The following is a 6,550-nucleotide window of genomic DNA, read 5'->3' as shown; positions in this document are numbered from 1 at the left end:
TGTCACCCACTATTTGTTTGAGTAAACTTTCTGTTTCCTTCTCTCTCTCTTCTCCTTGTATACCCATTATTCCTATATTACTCTCTGATGGTGTCAGATATTTCTCATAGAGGTCTTTAATTTTATTTTATTTTTCACTTTCAAGTTTCTCTCTTCTTCAATGTGTGTCATTTCCAGGTTTCACTAATTCCTCCATCTGGTCTGCTCTATTTCTTAAGCTCACTCTTTCATTCTTCAATACTTTCATTGTGTCTTGAGCTCTGGATGTTATAGATGGTCTTTTTCTAAAGTTTCAATCTTTTAGTCAAAGTATTTCTGTTGTTTATTGATTTTGTTATTAAGTTCACTAAACTGCTTATCAGTGTTTTCTTACAACTTCTTGTTTCTTTTTCAAACTGCAATCTCAAATTCTCTGTCATTTAAATCACGTATTTATATATCTTTGTTTATTTTCTGCAGATATTTCATTTTCTTTCTGTCCTGCCTTGTCATCTTGGTGTTTCATGGCATTTGATGGACAAGTAAAATCTTTAAAAAGCAATAAGCAGAAAATAATACCTTACTATAGGGAGGAAAGCAATTTGAAAGATATTGGATTGCTCTTTGAAAGCAATATAGTCCAGAAGAAAATGACACAAGAGTTTTCAGTTGCTAAAATAAAAGAATTGTCAATCCAGATGCCTATAGTAAGTAAAAATATATTCCATAATTGAATAAATAAGATTTTCTCAGATGAAGTAAAACTAACATAATTTTTCATTAGCAGACCTATTCTAAAAGAATGTCTAAAGGAAAATCTCTAAAAAGAAACTAGGAAAGGAAAAAAACTTGAAACTTAAAAAAAAGGAAAAAAGAATGTGGTAAGCAAAAATATGAATTAAATACAATAGATATTCCTTCTCCACTTGCATTTTCTAAGTTATGTTTAAAGGTTGAGGTAAAAATTATAACACTATCTGATGTCATTCTAAATGTAGGTGGAGGAAATATTAAGACAAATATAAACAAGAAAGGGTAAATGAATGTTAAGGAAAGTAAGCTTTCTATATTTCATTTGAACTTGTCAAATTACACCAGTAGCCTATGATAAGATTTGTATATAAAGTGAATACTTGCAGCAACTATGAAAACAAGCTATACAAATATGTAAACTCAAAAAACTACAGATAAATCAAAATGGCATCCTAAAAACTGTTCAAATAACCAAAAGAAAATCAAGAACAAAAAATAAATAAAATAGAAACTTTAATCCTAATATATCAATAAATGCATTGAAAGTAAATGGTCAAAATGCATTAATAAAAAGACAGATTTAAAAAGTATATTAAAAATTGACCTAAGTATATGATGCCTACATTAAACTCACTTTAAATATAAACATAGAGGCAGAATGAAAGTAAATTGAATAAAAAAAAATCATGAAAATCTTAATCAAAAGAAAGCAAAAGGTAAATATTTCTGTAATGGTGTCATAAAGGGCACCGCAGACTTCCTCACCAATGAAAAAATCGCTAACTGATGAAAATTTCAAAAAAAAAAAAACTCTCTCTGAAAAGTACCTTAAAAGCCCACGACAAATGAAGAAACAACTGTTCATTGATGACATCAGCAAGATGGCAGAATAGAAGATTCTAGCCATCATACCCCCACAGAAATGGCAAAAAAAAAAAAAAAAAAGAACTATTCATGGAGAGAGTTCCAAGAACAGATGCAAAACTTCAAGAAACATAAAAGAAGGAAGAACATAATCTCTTTACCCATGTCATCTCTCCCCTAAGGCAGTATAGCTCATTGCCAAGAGAGATAAACTCAATCTATAATTTCTTGTATAGCATGAGCTATAGGGCTTCACCAGCCTCATGAAACATTGCCTAAGAAGGCACTTGCGTTTTGCCCCCAACCAAATCACTAAAGAGATTTGCAAGGCTATGTGATCTGAGGAGAACTAAGAACAGAGAAAAAGGATGGGGTCTCATAACAATGACAACATGGATCTGAAAAATTGAAAACAAACTATCCAACAGGTGTTTCCAAGAACTTCATGGAATACCTCACCTGCAGTCCCCCCATAACTAGCTGACATGTACCTTCAGCACTTCGCATATGCCCTTGAGACAGCATATGTGAGCTTCCAACATATGATGTGTATTAGTTTCCACAGTGTGTGCAATCTTTGCAGAAGTGGAGCACAGATGCCCACAGAAAGCACATTGATATCAGCAGTCAGTTCATCTCTGAAAGACTGGTAGAAAGCACACAGCCTTGAACATTTCAGGGGACTACCTTGGGAAAAAGAAATGTGAGGCCCTCAGCACATATCTTGATCTTGTGGGACTGAGAGAAGACACACTATCTTAAAACTTCTCTCCATAAGAGAATAAAAAAATTGGGGGCAGGCACATCCATAGAAAATGTGACAAAAAGAAATCATTTTCCTAAAAATAAAACATTTAAAAATAATTCACTTGAGTCATTGAATTTATGCCTTAAAGATTTTAGCAGGTAATCTGCAAAAGAATCTTGTTATTGCAACATGTAAAGAGGATTATTACTTCCCAAGAAATGCTTAAAATATTTTAGCTCCACTAAGTACAGTTTATATTTGACATCTCCATCACTCTTAATTGAAAACTCCAGTTTATTAGAATGGTTTTAATATGCTAAAATCCCAAACATGGTTAGTCCTGGTAAATTTATTTCTTGAGAATATAAGATTAAAGAGTTATTCCCCTTTTTTCCACTCAAATATCAATTCATGTGATTTTGGTTGTAATGGTTTGAAGTAATAAGCATTTCATTGACTTTGTTGTTCATTTATTCCAATTTCTAAGATTCTAAACACTTAAGAATATATCACATTGACCTGCTCAGTTGGAAATGATCATTTGGAAATGTTATAAATAAGATGAGCCTGTGTCAAAGTAGTAAATAAGAAATTAATAGTTGAGTTTTGACTAAAGAAACTACTTCAGTTCCATTGGGAATAATTCATCTTTGGATGATTCTTAGAATATTTGGATCTGTATGCCTTATGCAGCTTAATGAACTTCCTAGCCTGAATTAATTATAATAGTAACTCATATGTATCTATTAAAACTTGATATGCCATCCACTCAAAATTATTCCAGTCAGGTTCCAATGAGACAAGTTTAAATACAAAAACACACTTGGCAAAAGCAAGAGAGAATAAACAAGATCAGCTCACAAGGCAGTTCCATATCCAACTGATGAATATGCAAGTAGGTAGTGTTGAAATTTCTTCATTTATATTTCTATAAATAATATGATGCAATGGTCCACATAGAGAAACCTGAAGTCATAGTCATTCCCAGTTAGAAATCTATAAAGTAATTTTTTGTTTATTCATGGTGATTTTTTAAAAAATTAAACATATAAAATTTGTTAATGATAATATTCAGAATTAAACAATTCAAGAAACTGAAGTCCATTGATATTACTTTAAGTGTCAAAATCATGTGGCTGATAAGTTAAGCACTCTGATTCTTACTTTTCTACCTTTTTTGTTATTCTATTTACAAGTATTTTATTTTTGCATTGCTGTAAAAGACTTTCAAATATAGCCCATTTGCTTCAGTAGTTGTCATTAATGTTAGGTGTATATTGCCTGGTAATGGAAGAATAATGGAAAATTATTTTTCAGGAGTATACTTACTTCTTTCAAAAAGTTGTGTATATCATTCATTACAAAAATTCAAGGCTTATTCATTAAATTAGATTAACTTGAAATATGATTAATTAGCATTAAAAAGTAAATTATAGGTGTCTCTTGGGCATATCGTGGGAGACTGTGGGCCCGAGGCAGATAACAGCTGGCCTTGCTGTGTTCTTAGATACTTGTGAGAGCCCACGAACTCAGGACTGACAACAATTCTGAATCTGTATTGGCTTAAGATTTGCTCCTTCCACCTCATGTCTCCTTGAGACCCCATCCAACCCAGCCTACAAAAAACCTGTAGCAAGACCATAGCCAGGAAGCTAGCTCCACCCTGTTCATTACCTGGGATGTGGATTTGATAGCAAATAACAACCATCAGCTCATAAGGAATGTGCCCAGCCTATACATCCCAGGAGAGATTTTCAGTGGTGGGCTACAAGCCTCGCCCCAAGCAACATTTCTTAAAAAGATCTCAGGTATCTGCAGGCCAAAGGTGGGCAGCGGCTCCCCTGGCAGTGATCTGAGACTTTTATAGGAAGTCACAAATTTAGCACTGGGATGAAACCTGAATATTCATTGGCCAGGTAAGATCTGCTGTTTACTCTAGTGACTCGCTGGGTCCCGCTCCACCCAACTCACTTACCACCCAAAGGCCTTTTCAGTTGTAGAATCTTATGGGCAAATTGAAGGCATCCTCAGGCCTTGAGGTGCCCTGGTTCTTTTGCTAGGTCACTCCAGGTCCAGTTACAACCATGGCTCACAGTGTGGTCTCTCACAATTACCTCCAGATCCAGCAGAGGCAGCAACCATCAGCAGATTGCCTTTAGGTCCTATAGGTAGCCCCAAGCAATCAAAGGAAAAGGCTGACCAAAGCCATTACGGGAACCTCTACCAACTAGCCACAGAACCAACACCCCGAGAAGCTGGTCTTAGATCATACAGAACACCACCTGCTAGCCCCATAAGCAGCACACACAAAGGGTGGTTTCAATAGGTACATGAAGCTCCTGGGGCAAATCTCACTGTGAAGGTCAAACCCCACACAGCTGCTCATATCTTGTGGTTATGGCCAATACTCACAGACAGTCAGCCTAAGAGTCAATAACATCCACTGACATGCTAACGGCAATCAGGGCTTAGCTGCAGCAGAACACACACAACACACATAAGAAAAATGCCAAGAGACCCCAGCACAAGTGATCAGTGAGACCTACTAGATAAGGTCACCTGACCAAGGGTGGGAGATATAACAAATCTTCCTAATACATAGAAATAAACATAAAGAAGCACCTAAAATGGAAAAAAAAAAAAAGAAAGAAAAGAAAGAATCCACAAATGAAACAACAGGAGAAAACTCTATAAAAAAAAAGTACACAAAATAGAAGCAAGCAACTTACTAGAGACAGAGTTAAAAACATTGGTTATAAGTATGCTTAATGACTTTAGAGGGAGAATGGATGATCTCAGTGAGGACTTCAACAGAGAGATGGTAAGTATAAAAAAGGACATAGAAACCATAAAGAAAAACCAGTCAGAAATGAAGAATACAATAACTGAAATGAAGAATATAGTACAAGAAACCAACAACAAATTAGATGAAGCAGATGATAGAATCAGCAAGTTGGAGGACAAGGTAGCAGAAAACCCCCAATTGAAATAGCAACAAGATAAAACAATGAAAAATATGAGCAAAGTTTAAGAGACCTCTGGGACAACATCAAACATACCAACACTCACAGCACAGAGGTACAAGAAGGAGAAGAGAAAGAACAAGGGATTGAGAACTTACTGAAGTAATAATGAAAGAAAATTTCCCTCACCTTGCAAAAGAAAGAGACATACAAGTCTAGGAAATGCATAGAGTCGCAAGCAAGAACAAATTTGTGTTCGCTTTAGAAGCACAAATAATAAAATTAGAATAATACAGAGAAGATTAGCATGTCCCTTGCACAAGGAAGATACTCAAATTCATGAAACTTTCCATATTTTTTGAAAAACGCAAAAAGAGACAAAGAATAAAATTATAAGCTTAGGAAATAAGGTTAACCATATGGAGGAAAAGATCAGTAATATCAAAGACAGAAATCTAGAAAAAATTCAGAAGGAAGAAGAGAGAGAGACCAAAGAATGAAAAATAATGAAAGAAATACAAGAACTAGCTGACACTATCAGGAAAGTCAACATAAGAATAATGAGTATTACAGAGGAGAAGAAAAGGAAAAAGGATCAGAGAGCATTATCAGACAAATAGATGATGAGAATTTCCCAAATTTAAGGAATGATCAGAAGATTGAATTCCAAGAAGATAACAGAATACTCATCACCTCAACCTAAAAAGATCTTCTCCAAGAAAAATTATATAAAAATGATTAAAAAATAATGACAAAGAAAGAATTCTCAAGGCAGCCAGGGAAAAGAAGACAGTAGCCTATAAAGGGAAACCCATTAGAGTATCTTCAGACTTCTCAGCAAAAACCTTACAAACAAGAAAAGAGTAGAGCCTAATATTCAAACTATGAAGTAAAAGGAATTACCAGCCAAGAATAATGTTTCCAGCAAAGTTCTCCTTTAGATATGAAGGAGAAATAAAGACCTTTACAGATATACAAAAGTTGAGGGAATTCTCCACTATGAGGCCTGTATTACAGGAAATACAGAAAGGGGTCAACTCACCTTAAAAAATGACATAAAAATATATAACTATGAGTAAGGTGACTAACAGGCATAGAGAAGCAGAGGAGTGCAACCCTTATTAAGAATAGGATATTAAAGCTTAAACAATAAGAAGAGATTTGCTATTGCCAGATAATAATGAACATTCAAATTCACAAAGAAGAATGGAGATAAGGCACACACGGAAGAAAATGGATATAT

At 34.5% G+C, this 6,550-nt stretch overlaps 1 non-coding gene across 1 annotated transcript; it reads left to right on the top strand.

The window, feature by feature from the left end:
- The first annotated feature begins 5,559 nt into the window (after positions 1–5,559).
- LOC112476778 lies at positions 5,560–5,666 on the top strand. Its single transcript, XR_003045198.1, has one exon. It is a non-coding gene; the product is annotated as a U6 spliceosomal RNA (small nuclear RNA).
- The last annotated feature ends 884 nt before the right edge of the window (positions 5,667–6,550 follow it).

The sequence above is a fragment of the Pteropus alecto genome, unplaced genomic scaffold, assembly GCF_000325575.1.
Source record: "Pteropus alecto unplaced genomic scaffold, ASM32557v1 scaffold112, whole genome shotgun sequence".
Lineage (NCBI taxonomy): Eukaryota > Metazoa > Chordata > Mammalia > Chiroptera > Pteropodidae > Pteropus > Pteropus alecto.
This window is presented reverse-complemented; position numbering and strand designations above follow the sequence as displayed.